A 26,436-nucleotide genomic window follows, 5' to 3' on the forward strand; every position below is an offset into this window, starting at 1 on the left:
TCCATCTTCTCACGTTGCTACCAATATGACCTTGGGCAAATCAGCCACTAGCAACCTCAGTTTCCTCATCTGTAATATGAGGGAGTGGCATGAGATGGCATCCAAGGTCACTTCCAGCTATAACTCTCTGATGTCATGAATTACAAAGGTTCAGATGAGTTAAGTGATTTGCCTATGGTGGCATAGCTCATAAGTGTAAGAAATGGGATTTGAATTTATCCTTCCTGACACCAAATGGAACACTGAAGTCACCATGTCATGCTGCTTCTAATTTTAAAAATAATATAGTATTAACAAAACATTTTCATAACAAAACTAAAATATATGATGACATAGCACATAGAATTCCTAGTTGGGAAAATCTGGGTTCAAATCCTATCTCTGACATCTGCTAACTTCACTATGTATAACCTCACTATGACTCAGTTTCTTCATCTAAAAATTGAGATACTATCTTAGTATTTCCTCCCAGCGTTGTTGGAAAGTTTCAAATGAGAGCAATTGTTTTGATAAAGAGCTTTGGAAATTTTAAAGCACAATGTAAGTGTAGGTTATTATTAGTTAAACATATAAATAAATAGTATTAATTAAATATATAAAGAAATATATTAAATCTATCAATCCAATAAAACCTGTTTTGCAGAGAGAGTTAACTTGGATTGACCAGCATTGTGGAAGAGCGAGATGACCATGGCCTTCAGAACCAGAAGACTTGGACTCTGATTCTTGCTCTGACACTTACTCTGAAATCATACAAAAGTATGGCACTTCCTGGCACTTGGTTTGCAAGTCTACAAAATGAGGTGAACAATAATACACTAATTATGTCACAGAGTTATCCTGAGGGAAGGGCATCGTTGACCTTAAAGTGCTGGAGAAAAGTAAAATCCTATTATGTTAGCTATTTTTGATAAATTCAAAACTTCATGGAACTCTGGAGCTAGAAAAGGAGGAAAATTTTAAAAGACCTTTAGCTATTATTTTTTCAAATTTTAACATGCATTTTATTTTTACACAATAGTCATTGGCCCTTAATCACACTGAGACCACCTTTAAACCATTATTTTAAGTGGCTTAACCTCTCTGTGCCTCAGTTCCCTTATCTGCAAAATGGGGGGGTTAGACTCCATAGCCCCTAAAGTTCCTTCCAGTTCTAAATCTATGAACCCATGAGCCCATGAATAATAATAGTAACTAATAATAATGGTAATTATAATAATATCCAGCATTTACATAGCACTTTACATGTTATTTCATTTTATTCTGACAAGAAACCTATGAGGTAGGTGCTATTATATCCATTTTACAGATGATGAAACTGAGGCTGAGAGAGGTTAAATGAATTACCCAGGGTAACACAGATAAGTGTCTGAGTCAGGATTTAAATTCAGGTATTCCTGATTTTGCACTCTATTGACTATGCCTCCAAGATACCTATAAATATAAACACACACATATAGTCATATATGCATATTTAGATATTGCTTTAAGGTTTATGAACACCTTATATACTTAATCCAATATGATAAAAAAAGAAAAACCAATAGATACAGCCACCACATTTGACAATGTGTACCCCATTCCATATCCACAGTCTCTCACTTCTCTACTGAGGGGAAAGTATTCTTCCTAATCATTTAGGTTAATCTTACTGCCCAAATAAAACATATATAGGATGAACATAAAAGGTTTTTTTTTTAAGATAATGTATTATGTTATGTCCTAATCATTTAGGTTAATCTTACTGCCCAAATAAAACATATACAGGATGAATATAAAAGTTTTTTTTTTAAGATAATGTATTATGTTAGGAGGAAGCTTTATTTTTTTATCTTTAGTGAAAAACAGCTTTGTGCATCAATCAAAGATGTTGTTAAGCACCCACAATATGCCAGATGGCACATTAGGTATTGGGAATACAAAGGAACAAAAAGTATATAATCCCTGCTCTTGAGGAACTTACAGTCTATAAGGGGAGATATATAGGAGGAAAGGTTAGATATAAGACAACAGTTTGAAGAAATAATGAGATTTAATAGAGCCTTTTTTGATGAGAGCAAGCTCATAATGACAGCTCTCATTGGCCTGTCCCCATTACATTAGGGATGAAGGAGACCGGCATATTTGAAAGTAGCAAAGAAAGAACCAGTACATGGAGAAAAATTGAAGACAGGGGGTGGTAGTGAGATCATTGAGGGGAAAACCTACTAAGAACATGGGATTAGTTAGGATCAATGGCATGTCTAGGGACTACCACATTATAAGAGACTTGGAAAATAGGAGAGAGTGGGGGATTATGTCAAGAAGATTTGAGATAACAATAAAGGGGAGGAGGAAGTCAGCTTATAGTGAATGGCCTCAATGTACTCAGGAAAGTAAGAAGTGAAGTCCTCAGCTGAGGTAGAGGGAAGGAAAACTGTGGCAGGCTTGAGAAGAGAATATTTGGAACACCTTCTGTGAAGAGTGAGATAGTGGGCGAATTAGAAATGAGTAAAAGGATTGCCTTGCTGCGGTGAGAGCCCAGTTGAGGTTATAACATAAATCTGTAGTGAGCCCAGTTGGCATAGTTATGTGACTTTCTCCAGCTCCATTCAGCAGCACGTGAGTAAAAGTGGAGGAGGCAGATGATGAGAGTAATACAAAGTTGATATTTAGCAAGAAATGAAAAACAATAAATCAATCAACATTTATTAAGTGCCTACTACATGCTAGGCACTGTGCTAAGCATTGTGAATACAAAAAGAAGCATAAGACAATCCCTGCTCTCAAGGAGCTTACAATCTAATGGGGGAGACAACATGCATGTAAGTGATATGAAGTAATACGTAGAATAAATAGAAAATAATTAAAATAGAGAAGGCACTGGAATAAGAGAACTTAGACACATTTTCCTGTAGAAGGTGGAATTTTGGTTGGTACTTACAGGGAGTCAAAAAGGTCAGGAGGAAGAGCTGAGGAGCAAGATTGTGCCAGGCATGGGAGACAGCCAGAGAAGATGCCTAGATTCAAGAGAGAGCCAATGGATTTGAGAGTAGAATGTGATGTAAAATTGAACTGGCTAATTCTAGGATCTAGACTGGGAAAGAAAGAAAGTACACAGGCAAGGGTTCCAGAAAGTATTAAGAAGAGAAGGAATTTAAAGTCATGCTGAGATCAAAAAATAGGGTTAAGAAGAGTAAGGCATAGGGATAGATGAAATTAGAGGTTTGGTTGGACAGAGGAATATCAGAGACTTCCAGAAGGTGGAATACTCTTTTTTTTTTTAGTTATTCCAAATATTTTAATGAGAGTTCTGTGCAAGGCATTTAAAACACCAGTTTGTGAGGATAAACTCCATTGGAGAGAGAGAATACAGAGCGCAGGTAGCCACGGAGCTGAGCAATCTTCTTGATTTGGGGCAGGATCTGAGAGTCCACTGTTTTCTGTTCAGCCTTGCGCTGCTCCCTAATCTCCTATTTCTCTTTTTCTGTGTCAAGAATCTCTCCTTCTTGGTCTCTAGGTTTATGGAGCCTCTTCTTCTTGAAGTAAGTATCAGGAAGAGGATTTGGAATTTTTACACCTGAAAGGCTAACCCTGGTAGAGGTGGTGATGACAAATCTCTGATGGGTCCTTCTCAGAAGAACACTGTTGATGGTCAGAGATCCAGTCACCCACAGCCAGCCACTAGCCAGCTGCTTCAGGAAAACCACTCTCTTGCCCCTAGCCCCTATGGTGGCCAGTGAGCATGATCAGAACCATGCTCGGGGTGATGCTAGATCAAAGTCTCCTCACATGCTGGCTGAAGGGCTTTTTGCCATGACTTAGCAGCTTTCCAGGCACGTCCTCAGTAGGGTAATACCTTGGCATCTCGTGAATCTTTACCACATGGGTTCCTCCAATCTTATCACCACCAACTGACTTTGAGATAGTAGCAGGCACCTTCTCTTTCTTTTTTCTTTCAATCTGAGTTTTTGGTGCAGCATATTTCCACTTATACATGGCTCTCCTGGAATACATTTTAGACCTAGAGTGTCTACCGATCCCTCGGGCCAGAACTGGGTTCCGACCGCAGTGCTTCCGGGGCTTTTTCACCACCTTTTCAGCCATATCTTCCTTCTTGTTTTTCTCCTTTTTTTTCCCCTTTCGGACCTTCTTTTCCTTTGGTTCCTTTGGGGGTTTTTGTCTTCCATCTTGAGAGAAGGGAAAGAAAGAGAAAGTGCAATACTTGTGAATGATGGTGACATCCAGGTTGTGACCATCCCTGGGCATGGTCCAAGTGGAACTAAGGAGAAGGTCATGGCAGGACACTGAAGAACTGGGACATTAGTATGTTTAAGTGAGCAACAACATGAAATAAAGTGCTAAAACTACCCAGATAGATTGTAGAAGTGGCAAATCCAATGGTAATGTTGGCACCAGCCTTGTTAGTATAGCTTAGCTTATAGGGTCCACAGTCCTCTATGGCAAAGAAAGTCAAGGAAAAAAGCAATGGCCTCTTTTCATTCACAACCTGAAAGAGCCTTGCATTCCAGGTTTGCTAAAGTTAAAACACCAATACTAATTCAAATTTAAACTAAAATATAAAGACAATGTTTTTATATATAAATATTCCTTTTAAAGTACAGCTAAAGTATAAAATTCTGCAGTGGGGAGGAGGGGTGGGGCAAAACAGTAGAGCTCAAAATTGCAATGTTTTGGCTCCACCTGGTGGATATTTTTCAAGCTTCCAGCTTCACCGTCCTAAAAGTACACTTTTTTTTTTTTTAAATCAAGTGATTGTTGTGTATAAACACACACAAAAAAAGCAATAATAAACCTATCCATGAAAAGGAAAGTAAAATAGTCTAAAAACAAGTTTTCCGACTTCCATTTTCCAGGTTTCCAGCTTTAAGTTTCCCAACTCACTCTCTCTGTCTCTCTCTTTCTCTCTCTCTCTCTCTGTCTCTCTTTCTCTGTCTCTGTCTTTCTTTCTCTCTCTGTCTCTCTCTTTCTCCACACACAAACACAAACACACACACACACACGGAATGGAATTTTTTAAAATATACTTTACACTTGCCTGCCTTCTTAAGCCAAGTACACTGAGCACATATTAACTATGCTTAATAACTCATGGCTATTTCCCATAAAACTTATTCATTCAACAAACATTTATGAAGGCTGGGAGGACCCTTTTTGTGTGTGATCAGTGCACTAAGCTAGGCACTAAGGGAAGTTTGACAGTTGGAAGGGAGCTTAGAAGTCACAAATTAAATCTGCTCATTTACTGAGGAATCTGAGTCTCAGACAAGAGAAGTGATTTGCCCATTGTTACACATAACATTAATTAAGACACAGTTCCTACTCTCATAGATATTATAAGCTAATAAATTTAATTATTAATTGTATTTTTGTTGTTGTTGTACAATTGTCTCAGACTCTTCATGACCCCATTTGAGGTATTCTTGGCAGAAATACTGGAGTGGTTTGCCATTTCCTTCTCCAGATCATTTAACAGATGAAGAAACTAAGACAAGCAGAGTTCAGTTACTTGCCCAGGGTCACACAGCTAGTAAGCGTCTATGGCTGAATTTGAACTCATGAATATGAGTCTTCCTGATTCCAAGCCCGGGCCTTACCCATTTCACCACTTAGCTGTTAATTGTATATACTGATTTATATATACCAGTGAGTCAATAAGCATTTATAAGAGGCTACTGTTTCCCAGGTAATGTGCTAAGTGCTGGACATACAAAGAAAGGCAAAGAATACACTCCTCCAGATGCCTAGGCCAATAGGGCAACAACACTAGAATATACTCTCCTCAAGGGCAGAAACCATTTGTTTTCTTTTTCTTTATATTCCTAGCTTTTATTACAACACCTGGCACACCTATTCATTGTTTGAAAAGCGTTTGTTCATTGATAATGCAGCGCTGCCTTCTGAGGCTATGGAAGTGGGTAGAACTGTTTTCTCTCTATTCTGTGTCCTCAAACCTCTGACCGCCGGGAACAGACACACGTCAGGAAATGGGAATGTCTCAGAAAAGATTTAAAAGGATACAACTGCTGCTAACCTTGGAAAATAGTTGGCATTTCCCATTTCTATTGCTATTCTTTGGTGACCTCAGACAGCTTAAAACATGGACAAGAGCGTGAGACTTTGTACATACACAAGCATATATATGTATACATTCGGGGGAACCCAGACATGGGGGCAAATCCTTCTAAGATAAAAATGAACCTCCAAATCACATTGCTATATCATGTCTGTGTGTGTGTGTGGGTGGGTGGGTGTGTGTCTGTCTCTGTCTTTCTGTCTCTCTATCTCTCTCTGTCTTTATGTTTGTCTCTGTCTCTCTCTCTCTGTCTCTCTGTCTGTCTCTCTCTCCTTCCTCTCTTCCCATTCTTTATAATCAGTTCTGCAATTGCAATATAATAGTCCAGACCACTATAAACACCATCCCAGGAGTTCTGACTCTCTCTGTTATTTTTTATTACCTACAGAACATTCTGAGAGTAAAGGAGACAACTATGCCCTCATAGGCATCACCTTCTGCTTTGCTGAGTCCACAGATAAACTGTCCTCCCACCCTGCTTGTAGTACTACTTAGAGTAAATGGCATGAAATTGATTTGCATATATCTTTCTTGCATATGGGAGTTTTTCCTCCCTTGCTCTCAGTTGTAATTTCTCACTGCCATCAGTGTGCCTCCCTCTAGCACCCCTTCTTACCCATCTAATTTCTCCCTGCCTTCACTGGAATGTTAGCTCACTGAAAGCAGGACCTCTTTATGCCTTTATTGTATCCCCAGTACCTGGCATCTAGTAAGTGTTTAGCAAATGCTTGTTGATAGATTGATTCTCTTTGCTGTGAGCTCAGAAACTGGACGGCCCAGCTTGTGGAAGTGAGTATAAAACAAGAGTCATTGGGTGATGAGAAGGGCCTGGGGTGGGGAAGGTGGGGCACTCCAATGAGCAAAGGGGCAGGTGTTTTAGTGGGTACACTTTATGATGCTTATTTTGGCTGCAACAAAGCTTTCTTTGCTTTCTTCAGGCTCTCCAGCTGTGTTCCAGAAAATCAGGTTATATAATAACTGAGTTACGGATAGGCAAAGTTGTGTTACGCCTTACCACAACACACGCTGAAGATATCCTCTCACTTAAGTTTCTGCGAACACGGCATGCCCATGAGGAAACAGGTGAAATTTTAAAGTTGGCAATGTGTATCTCTGTTCTTTCTCCTTTTTTGATACTTTCTGTTTCTCTTTAGTCCTTTTTCTCCCTCTGCCCTCATCTCACCACCCCCTTTCAGCACCCAAGCAGCCAAGCTTAAAGAAAAGAGTGCTAGGTGGGGAGTCAGACAATCTGGGCTCCTATCCTGGATCAGACACTTACTCCATGTGCGAGTGGAGGAAACGGCTTTGCTCATCAAGTCCTCATTTTCCTCAACGAGGTTGTTGGAGAAGATTACCTCAAAAATTCTCTTCTGGATAGAAATCTAAGATCCCTATTTGGTTTCACCCGGGAGTTGTCCTTGGTGGCCTTTATTTTCTCTTGGGCAGTGAAAGGAAGAAGTCTGTGAGAAAGATAATAACAACCACAATAGCTAACATTTAAATAGCACTTTAAAGTTTGCAAATCACTTTAAAAATGTTATCCGATTTCATCCTTTACGACAACCTGGGAGGAAGGTTCTATTATGCCCATTTTACAACTGAGGAAGTTGGAAAGACAGAGCAAACTTGCAGATGTTACAGAGAGAGACTGGGGAAATTAGGATCATAGATCTAGAAGTGGAAGGTAGACTAGCCCCTCATTTTAGAAACAGATGAACCCAAACTTCGAGAGATGTGCTGATTTGTCCAAAGTCCGAAAGTGACGAGTATCCACACTGCATTTACACCCAGGGTCTCTGATTCCAAGTTCAACGCTCTTGCCCCTGTACCATATTGGCTTGCCTTGACTTCCAACGATGGCTATCTTTTAATTCAATCCCCCTACTAATGGCAAAACCACCATAGGGTCTGAAAAAGTACTCAGTATTCCAAACCGTTTCCTACTTCTTCCTCAAAATAAGAAACTTCCTAGTCTTTCGTTCCAGGGCTTTGTTCCCTGCCATGTGAAAGTGGGTTTTAACCTGATAAATTGGTCTTGGATGCTCTAATAGAAAGAAGGTCTGGAGTCAAAGACAAGTTTCATCCCAGGTCTTTGGTTTACTAACAGAGTACGTTTGGGCAATATTAACCAGATACATTTACATAGCTCTTTAAAGATTGCAAAGCACCATACAAAAGCCTTTGAGGATCATAACAAGCCTGTGATGTAAGTACCACAGATTCTCTGGTCTCCGTCTTACAGGCAAGGAACTGTTGTTTTGTCTTTGTCCTTATTTCTTGAAGAAGACCAAAATGACATCACTATGTTAGAGTCAAGTTACAATGCGCCCAACTGTGGCTGATCAGACCAACACAAGCTCAGAATGCTTTACCGCAGACCCGACACAAATAGTCCATGTGAACATTTGGGGTTAGTTCTCTAAATCTGTGCATCTCATGTTTCTCTTGAGCTATTTCGATTCTGCTCTGCCCATGGACCACAACCCTTTCTCTGATGAGGGCATGCGATGCTGGGTGGTCCTGTGCCAGCGTCTCCCACGTCACACAATCCATTCCAAAGTTCTTAAGAGATACTGGGCAGGAATAAGGCTCAGAGGTTAAATGATTTACCTAGGACTAATGTCAAAGATGGGATCTGAACTCGGGCCTTCCTAACTTCAGGTCCAGGACTTTATACATGTGCCACCCTGCCTTTTTAGATAAGTTTCTTCCTTTCTCTGAGCCTCAGTTTCCCCATCTGGACCAAATAATCTCGAATGTCTATGATGCCTCTAGTATATTATTTCACTGGTTCTATAATCCTTTATGTCACCCCTCACAAGCAATGGTGTCTTGCCCCAATTAAAAGCCGCATACCCAGAAAAATGTAATGAGTTGGAATTTCAGGCACCATAGCAAGTTCTAAAGAGGATCATTTTGTGGTCAGACAGACATTTTGCTTTCCCCATGACCACCTCTCACAAATGGATGCACATACAAAATCACTGGGTTTGCAATGAAGGGAAGGGAGCAGAAATAAATGGACGGGCTAGGGATGTGGTAGAAGAGAGAAATGGTCTTGTTTCAGCTAGACTTGTCAATTCATTCTATTTCCTAGATCTCTCCCAAGGGGAAGACCCGGGCACTCGTTAAATGAGCATATTCTGTATTTGAAATACTCCCAGGGGACTTTTTAGTTTGTGTTTTCTCAGGCTCCTCAGCACTTCTGGGTGTAGTGAGCAGGCAATGAGGGAGAGGGAGGATCAGCGAGGAGACGGGGAAGGCTGTGTTGGACGACTGGAAAGGCACCTACTCATTAATATCATTATTACTAGCACCAGGCAGAAGTAGATGGTGCAGAGCGCCTTGCAGGGGACAAAGTCCTTTTCCCTCCATTGTGAAGCCCTTCAACAACCACTCAACAGTCTTCCCCTTCTACATTTTGCATTGCACTTGTCATACCATGTGCATTATAAATATCTGTGTTTGCATCATGCTCCTGCTAGGCTGTGAGCTCCATGAGAGTGGGGACCATATTTGAGCTAACAGTTTGATCTTCCCCGGTTATTCAACCAGTCTGCAAACATTTATCAAAGTGCATACAGTGTACCAAGCACTATGCTAGTTGCTCAGAATAGGAAGGCAAAGATGAAACAAGGGGAAAGCATTTATTATGTGCCAGGCACCATGCCAAGTGCATCTACAAATACTATCCCACAGGATCCTCACAAAAACTCTGCAAGGTACCAGCTATTATTATCCCTATTTTATGGTTGTGGAAACTGAGGCAAACCGATTTAGTGACTCACCCAGGGTCACACACAGCTAACATGTGGCTGGATTTAAACTCAGGTCTTCCTAACTTCAGCCCCATTTCTTTCCATGCATCATAAGCTATCTCTAAACAATTTAAGATTTCAATGGGCTGACATTCCATTAGGGAAAACAAGATGTATGTATATAAATATATTAAGAACAAACACAAAGTAATTTAGGGAGGGAGGATTTTAGCAGCTGGGGGTCATCAGGAAAGGCTTTACTTAGATAGAAGATGGTGAGTCTTGTGGAATAAGCAACTCTAAGCTCACCTAGCATAGCGCTCTGCCTATAGGAGTGCTTAATAAACATTTGTTGATTGACTTAACTCATATTTTATCTCATTCAATCTTCACAACAAACCTATGAGTTGGTGTCTGTACCAGACTGGTTCACTATTCACTACGTCATCACCTTTTTAAAGGTTTTCCCTTTACAAAATATGAACGCTTCTCTGATTGAATCAGATTGGAATAATTTGATTGGTTGAGCAAATAAATTAGTCATGCCCTTAGGGCTTTGAATAGTTAAGCCCTGGAGGGCTTAAGGCAATGTAGATTTGGTATCTCTTTGTGGAGGAGACTGCTGGGAGAGAGGAGAAATTTCTCTTCCCTTCTCCCTATTAGCTGTGGCATCTGGTAGTAATTTGCCCAGAGACAGATGCCATATTCAACTGCTCAAGATCTAGTTCAAGAGAATTTTAGGCACAGTTGAGGTAGTGGGAGCCATACAATTCAGACAGACACAGAGAGAAAAAAAGGTAGGGACTAGAAGCTAGGTCCAACTTCAAGAAACAAGACCCCTAAAAGCAGGGAAGATAGCCTGCTATAGACTAATGAGAGAGTTGGCCCTGCTGATCAAGGGAGCTTTAGAGAGGAGTATACCCAGGGAACCCTGCTGAGCAATTAACCAGGCAGAAACACTGCACCCAAGGGAGCTAGCTGATAAGGAATCTCTGGAGACAGAATAGATGTTCAGGCCCTGCAATACCAGGCGTGAGTTTCTTTAGCCACATGTGATCCCTACATGGCTGCCTTACTCCCGTGATACTCCAAGCTCGAGTCCACTGTTGGCATAAGCCCTTTGTGTATTTATGAGAGAAAGTCCACCAGTTATACAGGAACTACTTCATAGTTTTGCTTCCCTAAGAGCAGAATTTAGTGTATATTCTTGCACGTATATTGTATATACTAACTAAGTACTAATGGTAAGCACACCGATGGGAGCTCATGAAATATAGCTTGTAAAGGGTCATCGCACCTGCTGCTCCTTTGAACCTCAAGGTAGTAAACAATCTCTGGGGACTCAGAGATTTACAAATCACTTTCCACACATTATTTTATTTTAACCTTGAAATAACTTTATAGTGTAGATGCTATGAATACTCTACCTGTTTTACAGATGAAGAAACTGAGGCTCAGACAGGTCAAGAACTTTTCCAAGATGCTACAGCTAGTATTGGAGGCAGAATTCAAACAAAGATGTCTTCTAATTGCAAGTCCAGGGCTGTTCCCCAGCCCCCCACAGAAACAAAGTTTCATAGAGTAGCCTTTACCTATATAGAGTTAGACTTTAAATTTTAACAAACTTCCCATAGAATTTAAATTTGAATGTCCCTTTGATCTCTTTATGAGGGAATACTATCTGTTCTAGCTCCTTTCCCCTCCATATGCTTTGAAAACAATTATGAAAGGGCTGAATTATCTCAGAATCACTCTATAGCAATATTGTAGCCAAAAGGTATTAGACTTCACAGCTTCTCTGACCTTGTCAGAAGTTTCTAAAGCACGCGCACATATGTACACACATGCATACCCCAACATGTGTGCTCACGCACACACACACATACACACACACAGAGCTAGCCTCATATTAGATTCACACATAAGATACCACATGTGAAATGCTATGAATGAGGCTGTTAGGGTCCACGGCTGTTGGAAGGCTGGGCTTAGCATCAAGAAAACAAGTTCAAATCTGGCACTGGATACTTACTAGCCATGTGGCCCTGTTCAATTCATTTAACTTCTCTGATCCTCAATTTCCCCATCTGTAAAATGAGGGGGCTGATCCCTAACGTCTCTTCCAGCACTGAATTTGATCCTATGAAGGAATCAGCAAGTGGTCGTTTCACTGCCTCAGTTCAAGTTTCCTCAAATTTGACCACAGGGACCTTGAATCAAGAGAAACATTTTACGAGATCATTGAATTTCCATTTAACCATTTTCTGGTTGAGGCTCATAGTGGAGAATATTCTGAACTTAGAGTTGGAAGACTATCTTTGAATCCTAGCTTTGCCACTTGGTAGCTGGGCAGCCCTGGGCAAGTCAGCTAATCTCTATGAATCTCACTTTTCTTATCTACAAAATGGGGTGATAATAGCTTGTACCAACCACCTCTTCTTGGTGTGGCACAAAGGTGCCACTGAGTCCTCAAAGGTACAGTGCAACTACCGGCAGGAATAGTTTTAAGTGCAGGTCCAGTAATGGATGGCATTCTGGACATTTAATGACCAACGAAACTAGACCTGAGGAGCTCAACGCCAGAGATTTTACCACCAGGTGATAATTTACTTGGCCACAGAAACTCAGACCAGTGGAATAACAATGTTGGCAGTTTCCATCAACATGGAGAAGCTTCCATTTGGGGCCTGGTGACAGATTTCAAGGCTTTCATCTGAGGACCCAGCTAGTTCATTTTTAGAGAGGTCTACTGGGTGATAGATTTTGGAGGCAGCACCATTTCAACCTTTCCAGGCTTCAGTTTCCTCACCTGCAAAATGAGAGGGTTGGACTGTATGACCTCTAAGCTAAGGTGCTTTTGAACTTGAAATCTTCAATGTTAAAATTCATAGAGAATTCTACATTCATGGAGAAAGTGCCCATAGAGATGACATCACAGGTTTTAAGTACAGAAATATATCACTAATATAGTAGAAAGCACACAGGATTTGGAGTCAAGAAATATATGGGTTCAAATCCTACCTATGTCTCTTATTAATTGCTGTGTGACCATAAGCAAGTCTCTAAGCCTCTCTGAGCCTATTTCCTTTTCTGAAAAGTGGAAATAAGAATGATTATGACATTAATCACTAATAGGGCCATCTCAAGGTTCAAACGAGAGTACATGGAAGGCACTTCGGAAACATCAGAGCACAATGGAAATCTTAATATCAGTTCTGATTACTCCTTCACTCATAGGATGGTTTCAAAGAACAAATGAGATGATAACGTATTTGAAGCACAATAAAAATATTTATTCAGTGGTTAAATAGAGGAATCTTTAAAGCTACCCATCTGAAATCTGTCCCGAATCCTATAATCCACTTTTGCTTATAATGGACAAATGACAGCAGTAGGTAAAATACCCATGGCACTCCAGGGCTAATAAATAATTGCCCACGTGACACCTTGTGAGGAAAGTTGGGTGATGGTATGTTTCCTCATTTTATAGAAAAGAAACAGACACAAAAAGATTAATGACTCACCCAGGTCATCACATACCCACTATCTCTTCACATGATCAGTCTTCTCCCTTTTGCAGTCAATTTTAAAAACAAAACAAAACAAAACAAGTAATCTTCTATGGTTGCCTCCACTTTCTTACCTCCATCTAACATCTCCACCCTTTACAATCTGGCTTCTATCCCCATCACTCAGTAGAAACTGAGTTCAATAATCACTCTATTGCTATGGCCTTTCCTCAACCATTACCCATCATGACCTCTGTATAGCATCTGACACTATTAGGAAATGAATAAATTTGCATTTCTTAAACATCTACTATGTGCCAGGCACTGTGCTAAGCACTCCTCTGGATACTCTTTTCTCTGTGGGTTTTTATGATACTGACACTCCTACCTGTCTGATCAATCATTCTAAATCTCCTTTACAGGATGGTTCTCAATCTCCCCTAACTTTGAGTGGATGTTCCCTCAGTGGTCTGTCCTGACATCCTCTACCATTTCCTCTATACTTTTCACTCTCTTATTGATCAGCTCAACTACCATGGGTTTGTTTGTCATCTCTGTGCAGATGAATTCCAAATCTACATGCACAGCCTTCATCTATGCTAAGCTCTGGTCTCATGTCTCCAACTACTTGTTATATCCCATAGACATCTGTCTCCTCTATACTCACACAGCCACATCTCTCATTCAGGCTTTTATCACCTACCAAACTATTACAATTACCTCCTAATTGATCTCTCTCCCTCTAGGCTGTCCCCTTTCCAATCCATCCTTCACACAGATTCCAAATTCATATGCTTAAATTAGAGGTCTGACTTTGTTACTACACTGATGAAAAAGTTAAAGCAAAACACTGTAGTAAACAAAATCTTTTAACAAAAACTTCTGGGAAACCTGAAAAGCAGTTTGGCTGAATTTAGGTTCAAACCCACATTTCATAGCATATGTCACAGTGTCTGGCACATAGTAGGTGCTTAACAAATGTTTATTGACTGACTGTATATAATACAATAAGCTTCAAATGGTTACAGAACTACATATGTATGTATAGAGAACACTATGTATATGTGTATTATATATATATATTATAGCCCTTCCAACACACTTATGACCATGTGTAAACACACGTATGTGTATGTGTGTATTATTGTTTAGTCAATTCAATCATATCCAACTCTTTGTGATCCCATTTGGGATTTTCTGAGCAAAGATACTGGAATGGTTTGCCATTTCCTTCTCCAGCTCATTTTACAGATGAGAAAACTGAGGCAAAATGGATTAAATGACCTACCCAGGGTTACACAGCTAGTAAATGTCTGAAACCAGATTTGAACTCAGGGCTTCCTGACTCCAAGGGCAGTGCATGCATGTGCATGCGTGCACACACACACACACATACACACACACACACACACAAAATTATATCATAAATAAACTGGAAAAGAAAGGAATGAGATAACCTTTATACTATGGATAGAGGCAAATTCTTGACCATTCAAGGGACAGATATGGTTGCAAAATGATAAAATAGACAGTTTTCATTATGAAAAAAATTTGCACAAACATAATCGATGCAATTAAAATTGGAAGAGAAATAATTAACCAGGGAAAAATATTTGTTATAATATTACCCAATAAAGGTCTGATATCCAATATGTGGAAAGGATTTATATAAAAAATGTAAGAACAAGAGCCATTCCTCAATAGATGAATAGTCTTAAGATATGAATAGGCAGTTTTCAAAGGAAGAAAGGTGAACTATCAACAACCATGTTGGAAAAAATAATTCAAATCATGAGTAATAAGTGGAATTCAAACTAAAGCAATACTAAGCTTCTACTTCATACCCATCAGAGTGCCAAAAAAGCCCAGCCCTCAAAAAAGGAAAAAAGTTACTTGTTCGAAAGGCTATTGGAGATCAGACAAACTAATCCGTTGTTGGTGGTGCTATGAATTAGTTCAACTGTTGTGGAAAATAATTTGGAACTATCCCCCAAAGCCTCTAAACTTTGTATACCTTAGACCTAACAATACTGCTACTAGGTATAGGCCTTAATAAAATGTAAGCTCCTTAATGGTAGGGGTGGTTTCATTTTGCATTTGTACTTCCAGCATTTATACCCGGCACAGTCAGCATTTAATAAATGCTTGAGATCACAGCATCATAGCTTTGTATCTGGGAAGGGGTTCTTCAGACCTTGAATATGTGTGTGCATAATATTTATATACCTATATGTTTATGCATATATACATATACACATGCATACATACACATATATAATACATGTATGTATACATATTTCATTGGTTTCCTTTGTAATTCCACGTATTTTATTTTATTCACTTATAAACATTCTGAGGAGTCCATAGGATTCACCAGATGGCTAAAGGGGTCAATAATACCGAAAAGGATAAGAAACTCTGATTCCAATCCAACCCTTTCCACTTTATAGATGACGAAACAAAAGCCAGGCACGGAAAGGTTAAGTAACTTAGCCAAGCTCATACAGGCAGTATACATCAGAAGTGAGATTTGAACACAGGTCTCCTGCCTCCAAAGCCAAAGCTGTTTTGATTGTCCTACAGTTGCAGAGGAAGCAATCACAGAGGTGAGGATCACACATATCACAAAAATTCCTCAACTTTGTCTATCTTAATTGCATTAGGTAGCAGTAGCTGCTTTTAGTTTCCTGCACATGTGAGAAGGATGCATGTCACTGATGGCTAAGCAATTACTGCTTTGGGCTCTGGAGCATAATGAAAAGAAGCATTTAAAATCTGTCATGCTACCTAGCCCCCAAGCACTGTCTGTGGAGGTCTGATCCATGCTAAGTAAGCAAGGTTACCTGGATAATTCAGTTAACGAGATAATAACCTTACCTCTGGGCTGTCCAACCAAAGAAAGTTGATTTGCTTTGAGGTTGAGTTTTCAAGGTCATTGAAGGTCTGTTTGTTTAACCTTGGAAAGACTAAGCCTATGAACAGCATAGGTCTTCACACAGCAGGAATAATAAAAGGAAAAGTACAATAAAGTGAAACTTCACAAGGAGGTTTCCTGAGTGTCGATTTCACTAGTGGCTTCCTCCCTGCAAACTCCCCGTGCAGATGCTGGCATTGGCTGCTTTCTCAGCACAGCTGGGTAACATTCCATCAGCCTCGCCTGCCCATTCCCTGCATCTGTCCTTTTCTTCTTCTTCCTCTCCTCAACAGTCATCAGGTCAAAAACTGTTGCTTTTATTTGACACGTCGTGAAAAGGACTCGATCCCATTTTTGTGACAGAATGAGCCCCCTTCATTCTAGAAGCACGTACCATTTGGGGGCCCCTGCTGTTGAGAGGTCTCATTGGCAGACAGGAGAAGGCATAGAAGGTGTAACTGATGAGGTGTTTCAGGTGGGTTTTTATGATAGATGAAAGGAAAATATCCAAAGCCACAAGGTTGCCATGGGATTTTTTTTTTTATACTTGTGCTTGCTGAAATCAGAGGAGTAACTTACAAGGTGCAAGCCAGAGACTTCAAACTTTCCAATAAGTCTTGAGCAATCACTCTGAAAGCAGCAGCCTCAAGCCCCACCCTGCCCACTATGCTATGGTGTAGGACATGGGTTTCACAGAGACTCTGGGAGTTTCACTTGGAGGCATGATGAGGCAGTGGAAAGAAAGCTAAATTGGGCACTGCAGAGTCATAGTTCACATTTTGGTTCTGCCACTTATTACTACTGTGATCTGTGCCAGGTTGATTCACTTTTCTGGGCTTATTTCCTCATCTAGAAAATGGAAGACTGGATGAGATGATCTCTAAAGTCTCTGCCAGCTCTGAAGCTTTGCTGTTTAAGAGTAACAAAGTACTATGTTACCACTAGCTTAATGATATTCCAAGACTGATTATAATTACATTTAGTTTGTGGCTCCACTCACCATCCCTATAACTTTCCAAACCCTGGGCACCACTCCCCTATGTGGGTTTTCTCCCACAATGTAATGAGGACTATCTCCACTTTTGTATTTGTAGCCCAATGCTTAGCAGAATGTTTGACACATAGCAAGTACTTAATAAATTATTTTTCATTTATTCATTTATTAATTCATTTGTTTATTCATTCATTCATTTATTTATCCACACTAATTTTGGATACATCCACAAATATCCATACAACCAGGGACATTTCATTAGTAACATATGTATGGCTGTGAGAGTTGGACTATAAAAAAAGCTGAGCACTGTAGAATCGACATTTTCAAATTGTGGTGCCAGGCAAGACTTTTGAAAATCTCTTGGATAGCAAGGAGATCAAATAAGTCCAAACTTAAAGAAATTAATTCAGGCTATTTACTGGAAGGTCAAATACTGAAGCTAAAGCTTAAATACTTTGGTCACATAATGAGAAGACAGGACTCATTGGAAAAGACCCTGATGTTGGGAAAGATTGAAGGCAAAAGGAAAAAGGGACAGTAGAGGATGAGATGGATAGACAGTGTCATGGAAACATCAAACATGAACTTGGACTTTGAGAGAGAGTGGAGGATAGAAGGATCGGGAGTTCTCTGGTCCACGGGGTCAAGAAGAGCTGAATACAAGAACTAAACAACAATGACATTCTCTGGAAAATGAAGTGACGTCTGAATATGATGAACGAATTCCTATTCAGTGCCTATGGTACTCCAGGCACTGTGCTAAATACTAGAGATATAAAGAACAAAAAAAAATGAAAGTCTTTGCCCCCAATGTGCTTACAATTTACCGAAGCTCATTAGCACATATGTGTGTGTGTGTGTGTGTGTAAATTAAAAGTAAATGACATGGGGGGAGGGGGTACAAGGGGTAGGGGATTGTGAGGATTCAACAATTGGGGGAATATGAAAAGCTCTTTTGCAAAAAGTGAATCTTGAAGGGAAAGAGACATTCTAGGAGGTAGGAGTGAAACAAGGCTGGTTAACAGATGACTGTAAGTGCTTGGCCCAGCCCTATAAAAATTAGTACTGAGAATTAACTGATAATGTTGAGGGGAGGTAAAAAGCAACAAAAAGATTTTGGTTTTATTGTTGTTTTTAGCTATAATGGGAGGAAAAGGAAGAGCAAAGAAGTGATAGGACTTTTGCTTGGGTCGGATGGACAATGACAACAGATAACAGAGAGGAGGCAAATCGTCTTGATCCTTACTTTGTTTTTTGTTTTTTTTTATTTCTTTCCAAAGGAGAATGACCTTTATACTGGAAATGACAGAAAAAAAGTGACTAACAGGGAGATGATACCCAAGATAAATAATGAGGGTGTATGAGAGCGTCAAGTTGCCTTTGATGAATTCTAGTCATCCGGCCCTATGAACAACATGCTGAAAAAACTGGCAAATGTGATTGCTGAAACACCGTTAGTGATAACTCAAAAGATCCTGAAAAAATGAGGACAGTTATTTGGAAGAAAGCCAACGATCCTAATTTTGATAAAGAGAAGAGAACTGAATCTGAAAATTCCTCCACTTTCTTTCCTTTTATTCTCTAAACAAAGACAGACAGAGAGTGTTCTTCAAACTTCAAGTGTCTATGATTATCACTAGCAGTTCCAGGGTACAAGTTTCCTCAGCAGATCAATTACTGTGGAAAGGGACAGATACCATTCTCTCCACAGTCATGTTCCCTTCCAACATAATACTGCTATCCCCGCCAGAAAGCAGGCCATTGAGAGAGGTGAGTCACTTGCTCACCCACCATTTACTGCATGCAGTGCTTTGGGATAAACATGTAGCAATTATCATCCACTCCAAAGGAACAGATCAGAGATTCAGAAATGCGTTTCCAATCTATAGTTTAAAGATAGCATTGAGTCTGGTTTTACCCCCATTTATTGCGGATAGAGGAACACTTTCCTCTCAGAGGAATCTCACACGTACCTTTTCAAGTGAGGAAGGGGTTGTTTATTATACTTTGTATGTATTGTGAAACCTCTCTGTCCCCAAGAATATTTCTATCAGCAGATCCCACGCTTGGAAAACAGCATTCGAAAATACATTATGGGCTGCAGAAGACAAACCAACAAAAACCCAACTTCTTTGGGCTCCTTTTACAAAAGCCCCCTTTCTGTGTATGACCCCAGAAGGTCTCCCTTAGCTGTTTCCAGCTGTTCATTTTGTCAGCTTAGGAGATAAAAACCTGGGCTAGCAAGCTAGCTATTTCTCTATCAAGAAACAATGGTTGAAATGGAAGCAGTAAATATAAACTCGGTGAAAAGGAAGGAGTGCAGCAAATGCATCCCATTAACATGCTAATTGATGAAAATGTATAATTATTAAATATCTCAAGACAGGTTACTGATTTATTCGGTAAGTTCAGTTGAAGAATATCGGGGCAGCCATGAGCATGAGAAGAAGAGTTTATGTATATATCCAATTCTTCATGAAGCCAAAGCAGCCTGACTGATTTTTCCCTGCCAGAGGGCAGGGATTAGCTAGCTGTGCATGCAATCATCCCTCTGGGGGACAGAGGGAATGATGGGGATGGTATATATTAGGCTGACTACATATTTTATTTACTTTATATCAATTAATGAATAAAATTCAGTATGTTGATTTTTGTTTCCATAGGTAAATTTCCAGAAATTATTTTTAGAGGCAAAATAATATGTTCTACCCTGTCTGGGAATTCTTTCTTTTTCCTTTTTTTCCCTCTACTCTTCTGTGTTGCTTAAACAATGTTGTAAGTCAAAATGGTTTCAATAAATGATATCCAGTCTCTTAATCCATTAAAGGGGGGATTATAATTTAAGTTAAATGAATTAAGTATAATATATAAATTAAGTTAAATGAATGAATATTCACCAACAAATGTAACAAAAATAGAAAACAACCCATTTTCAGAGGAAAAAAATTGAATGAGTCATAAATGAACTTCCAAAAAAATATAGAACCAGACGAATTCATGAATGAATTCTGTCAAATACTCACAAAATAATTCATTCAAATAGTATATAAATCATTTGTAAAATATCAAAAAAGGGATATTTTCAAATTCCTTCTATGGTGCAAATTTTTTTGAGGGGTGAGGCAATTGGGGTTAAGTGACTTGCCCAGGGTCACACAGCTAGTAAGTGTCAAGTGTCTAGTCTGAGACCAAATTTGAACTCAGGTCCTCCTGACTCCAGGGCCGTGCTATATCCGCTGCGCCACCTAGCTACCCCACAAATATGGTTTTGACATACAAACTAAGGATAATTAAGACAGAAAAAGAAAAGAATAGATGAATATTCCTAATGAATACATTTTAAAAAAATAAATAAAATATTAGCGAAGAGACTAAAATAGCACATCAGAAAATTGTATACTAGCATTATATTGGATTTATGACAGGAATACAGAGTTGATTTAATATTAGGAAAACTATAAACTTATTTCACCACATTAATAAGAAAATCAATAAAATCATATGATTGTATCAGTAGATGCAGAAAAAGCTTTTGACAAAATTCAACACCCATTTCTGATAGACAAAAAGGCCCAAGAAAACACAGGAAAAATGGACCTTTCATTAACACAGTAAGTAGGATATATATATATATATATATATATATATATATATATATATTATATATCTATAACCAAGAGCAAGCATTATATGTAATAACGATAACTTGAGTCCTTCCTCAGGGCAAGAGTAAATCAAGGATGTCCATCGTCATAACTAATGTCTGGTATAGTGCTAGAAATGCTAATTATAACAAGAAAAGAAAACAAAATTAAGAGAATAAGCATAAACAAAGTAGAAAATTATTTTTTTCAGATGAGACTATGGCATACTTAGAAAATCAATTCAAAATTAATTGGAACAATTATTTCAGAAATATTACATGATATTAAATAAATCCACATAAAACATCAGCATTTCTGCCTATCAGTAATAAATACACAGGCAGCTAGGTGGTGCAGTGGATAAAGCATCAGGTCTGAAGTCAAGAAGACCTGAGTTCAAATCCAGCCTCAGATATTTACATGTTGTGTGACCCTAGGAAAGTCACTTAACCTCTGTTTGCCTCAGTTTCCTCATCTTTAAAATGGGGATAATAGTAATAGCACTTCCCTCCCCAGTACTGTTTTGAGGATCATGTAAGATAATAATTATAAAGTGCTTAGCACAATGCCTGGCACATAGTAAGTGTTCTCTTGTTTTTCTGACACTCTGTGACCTCATTTGGGGTTTTCCTGGGAAAGACACTGGAGTGGTTTGCCATTTTCTTCTCCAGCTCATTTTACAAATGAGGAAACTGAGGCAAGTAGGGTTAAGTGACTTGCCCGAGGTCACACAGCTAGTAAGTGCCCGAGGTCAGATTTGAACTCAAGAAGATGAGCCTTCCTGACTCCAGGCGCAGTACTCTATCCACTGCATCACCTAGATGAGCACTATATAAATGCTAGCTGTGATTATTATCATTATTATTAAAAAAACCCAGCAGAAAGAGATAGAAAGAGAAATTCCATTTAAAATAACTAAGGAAGCTATAAAGTATTTGGGAGTCTACCTACCAAGATAACCAAAATAATTACATGAATTTAACTACAAAGTACTCAACATAAATCAAGACAGTAATTAGGGAAATATTAATCGTTCATAGTTAAGTTGAGCTAATATAATGAAAATACCAATTTTACCTAATTAATTTGTACTTTTTTAGTTTCATACCAACAGATTGTTTTCTAGGACTATGAAAAACAATTACAAAATTCCTCTGGAGCAACAAAAGGTTAAAAATCTCAGTAGAAATAAAGGAAAAAAGTGGGAAATGAAAGGGCCTAATTTTTATCAGGTCTCAAACACTACTTCAAAGCAGGAATCATCAAAACAACTTGGTGCTGGTTAAAAAATAAAGAGGTCTATCAGTGGAAGAGATTGTGTATACAACTTATAGAAAGTAACAAAATAGCCTAGTTTTCAATAAATCCAAAAATCCCACTATTTGACAAAAACTGCTTGGAAAACTAGTAGTCTAGCAGAGAGTAGATATAGATCAACATCTCATACAGAATACAAACATAATCTCCAAATGGATGCATGATAAACATTAAGGTTGACATGATAAAGAAGCTAGAAGAGCAAGGAAGAAATCACCTTTCAGGTCTATAGATAGAAGAAGAATTCTTGACCAAACAAGAGATACACAGAATCACAGAAGGCAAAATGGACAATTTCGATTACATAGAATTTAAAAGATTCTGCAAAAATCAATCCAATATAGCTAAGATGAGAAAGGAAACAGCTGGGGGAAAACCTTTGCCACAAATGCCAATGATAAAGGTTTCATTTCCAAGATACATAAGGAACTGATTCAAATTCATAAGAATATCTATCATTCACCAATTGAAAAATCATCAAAGGATGTGAACAGGCAGTTCTCAAGGGAAGAATGCCAAGCTATATATAACCATATGAAAATGCATTCCAAATCAATAATAATTAGAGATATGCAAATTAAAGTAACTGAGATTCTTTCTCACACTCACCAAATTGGCAAAGTTGGCAAAAAAGGGAAAATGACGAATGTTGGAAGGGGCTCTGGGTAAGTAGGCATATTGATAGTAAAATTATGAATTGGTCCAACCATTTTGGAAGGCAATTTGGAACCATTCCCCAAAAGTTACTACACTGTACATACAATTTGACCCAGCAATACCACTGTTTGGCCTATGTTCCAAAGAGATCAAAGAAGAAGAGAAGATTTCATGTGTACAAAAATATTTGTAGCAGCTCTTTTTAAGGTAGCAAAGAACTGAAAATTCAGAAGTGTGCTCAGTAGCTGGGGAATGGCTGAACAAATTAAAGGAAATGTTAAGAAATACTATATTGTGTCGTAATAAATGACAACGAAAGGATCATTTCAGAGAAACCTAGAAAAACCTGTATGAACTGATGCAGAGGGAAATAAGTAGAACCATGTAAGGTGGCAGCCAGAGTATGAGAACATGACCTATGACTCCACAGTTGATGTGTAAACTACTGTGGATGAATATAAACAGCAAAAGAAGCTCAAACTATCCCCTGGGGAAATGTTCATGTTACCCTGGGCCATCTCTGTCATTATGCCTTCTTTTCCATTCTGCTTCTCTATAATATTTGACCTAGCCTAAAGGTGAAGTGGATATCCATTGTTCAGTACTCAGACCACCAAGAACCAATCTTATGAGTAAACTCCCTAACTGTCCCCAATTAACCCAATAAACCCTAATAAATCTACACATATAACTCACTCTGGCAGGTACAGCCCTTCTTTCTTCAGTATCTTGTTATTCTCTTGGAGGGTCTGCCACCCTGCAATTGGTATAATCAAAGCAGAACAGATCTTGTGTCTTTAGAAACCAAGGCAATTTTTATTCTAATATCAACTTGAATAATTTTGAAATACTTAAGAACTCTGATCAACACAATGATCAATTAATAATAACAATGATAGTAATAATAATAATAGCCAAGATTTATATATCACTTTAAGGTTTACTAAACCCTTTTACAAACATTATGTCATTTTATCCTCACAACCACCATGGGATACAAGTGTATAATGCTACTCACCTTCTGACAGAGGTGATTTACAAGATGCAGAGTGATATACATTTTTTGGAGATAAGCAATATGCTGATTTTCTTTGTTTGAATATGTATATTTCTTATGAAAGTTTTGTTTTCCTTTTTTCCCCATGGGTAGGAAGGAGAACAAATACATGTTTGATCATTTTAGAAAGAAGATTTAATTTTTAAAAAGCGAAGGAATAGATGAGAAATAGGAAGAATTAGGAAGCCACTCTAATCGTTTAAAAGGGTTTCAACTACAGTGGTTACAGTTGGAGTGAAGAGTGTCAGATGTGAAAGATACTGCATTGCAGAGGTGGGAATGACAATGGTTGACTGCTGATTGTGGAGTAAAAAGGAAAGAGACAAAGATTACTCCAAGGTGCTAAGCCTGGGTGACTTCAAAGCTGGTGGTGTAGAAACAGAGAAACTATAGAGGAGATCAGAATTTAGGGTAGAGATGAAATCACCATGTTCCTCCTGCCCCTCAAGACAAGCTCATCACCAGGAAACTCATCATCATTTAGAGACTGCTTCAGCCTTGGTACCCATACTTTATTGGTACCCCCAGTTGCCTTGGTCCTTTTGATTAGAGGGCAGAGCAAAATGATCACCTCTCAAAGCATCCCTTTAAAGATAGTCCAGAAGGTCATCTAACTCTTCAATTCCAACCAGCAGAATTGCTTGGTTTTGACTCCGCCATCATCAGGCACCCCAACCCACCATGGTTGGTGTCTACACATCTTCAATTTTCAGTTTCCTTTTCTACACTGTCTTCCTCCATTAGATTGTAAACTTTTTGAGTGCCCGGACTATATCTTTTCTTTTAATGTGTGGAGCACAGTGCCTGGCACATAGTAGGTGCTTAATAAATGTGTATTGCATTGTATCATAAATCAGTTTGTAAGTTTTGTTAACACTAAGCAACAACTTGGTGAAGAGATCATGCAGATGGTAGGAATTCCAGACTGGAGCTTTGTGGAGAGAGGCTGGGGTAGAGGATATAGATTTGAGAGCTATTAGCAAGGAGGTGATCACTATAGCCAGAGCATCAAATAAAATCAGCAAAGGTGAAAGTATCAAGCAAGAAAAGAAGAGGACTATGGTCTGAATGTTAGAGGAGACCCACTTTAAGGAACACAAGAAGGATGAGGAATTGGAAAAAGACCAAGAATAGGGATCAAAGAAGCAGTGCCATAGAAGAAACCAAGGGAGGAGAGAGAGTGTAACAAGAAGAAGGTGGTGGTCCAGGGTCAAATGCTACAGAGAGGTCGAAGAAGATGAGTTCCAAAAAAAATTGAATTTAACAATGTAAGTCATCAATAGAAAGAGTTTTCTGTAGAGTGGCAGGGACAGAAGCAGTAGTTTGTAAGAGTAGTGCTGTTTTGTTTTTGGCTTTGCATTCCTGATATCTGATACAGTGCCTAACATATAAACAATATTTGTTGAATTTAATTCCAAGGTGGTGAAGAGTGAATGGCTGTTGAAGAAGTTGAGGTAGTATTAAGTGCTAGAAATGGAGTCAGGAAGACCCAAGTTAAAATCCTACCTCAGACCTTTACTAGCTATGACCCTGAACAATCCATTTAACCTCTCGGAGTTTCAGTTTCTCTAGCTATAAAAAGAGTGGGTTAAATTAAATGACCTTGGAGATCCCTTCTAACCAAAAGTTTATGATCTAAGAGTCTGGAAGTGAAAAGGAAGACAACAATATGATCACAGCTTAGGGTCATCGATTTAGAGCTGAAGAAACCTTTGAAGAGGTTTATCTTTGCCCCTTTTCCCTTCACCCCTTTTCAAAAGGAATTTGGCTCCTCTGTTTACAATTCCCAGAAAAACCTTAAAACCTTTAGATTCTTCTTCGAAAGCTTACTCAAATGCATCTTTACCCCTAGCTCTAACAAGAAGTTTGCAGATTCCTTGTAAACTCACTTCATCTTTCTTTAAAAGCTTATTCAAACGTACCTTTACCCCTAGTTCTAACAAGAAGTTTGTCTACCGGTTCCAGAAAACCCTTAAAACTTTTAGGTTCCTTAACTACTCTTTTCATCTCCCCTTTGAAAGCAAACTTCTACCTTTCATCTCCCTTCATTATCTATTCTCATTGTTTATTACCTTACAAAGGGACCCAACCAACCCCTCCTTCCTCTGACCACCCAAAGTTACTTTAGTGTATTTAAGATCCACATTAGCCCCCATTCAGACGCTGAGCTGTTCTCAAGCCTAGAGGCTGAGGCTCTTGCCCACTCTCATCCTCACGTCACATGGCCCATCCACCCCAGCCCCCACTCAGACCCTGGGAATTTCTCATGGCCCTAGAGGCTGAGACCCCCATGCCCACTTGTCCTCACAGGGCTTCATCGTAGCCTATCCACCCCAGCCTCCACTCAGACACTGAGCTTTCTTCATGCCCAAGAGGCTGAGACTGCCTCATACTCACCTGGCCTGACTACCTTAGCCCCCAGCCCCCATTCAGATGCTGAGAACCTCTCACGCCCACAGGCTGAGATTCTCAAGCCGCTTACCAGCATCACCTGACCACCTTAGCCC

At 39.1% G+C, this 26,436-nt stretch overlaps 1 pseudogene; it reads right to left on the minus strand.

The window, feature by feature from the left end:
- Positions 1-3,305: 3,305 nt before the first annotated feature.
- On the minus strand, positions 3,306-16,554 carry LOC114052973 (annotated as a pseudogene).
- Between the last annotated feature and the right edge of the window lie 9,882 nt (positions 16,555-26,436).

This window comes from Vombatus ursinus, unplaced genomic scaffold (assembly GCF_900497805.2).
Source record: "Vombatus ursinus unplaced genomic scaffold, bare-nosed wombat genome assembly UNPS02014810.1, whole genome shotgun sequence".
NCBI lineage: Eukaryota > Metazoa > Chordata > Mammalia > Diprotodontia > Vombatidae > Vombatus > Vombatus ursinus.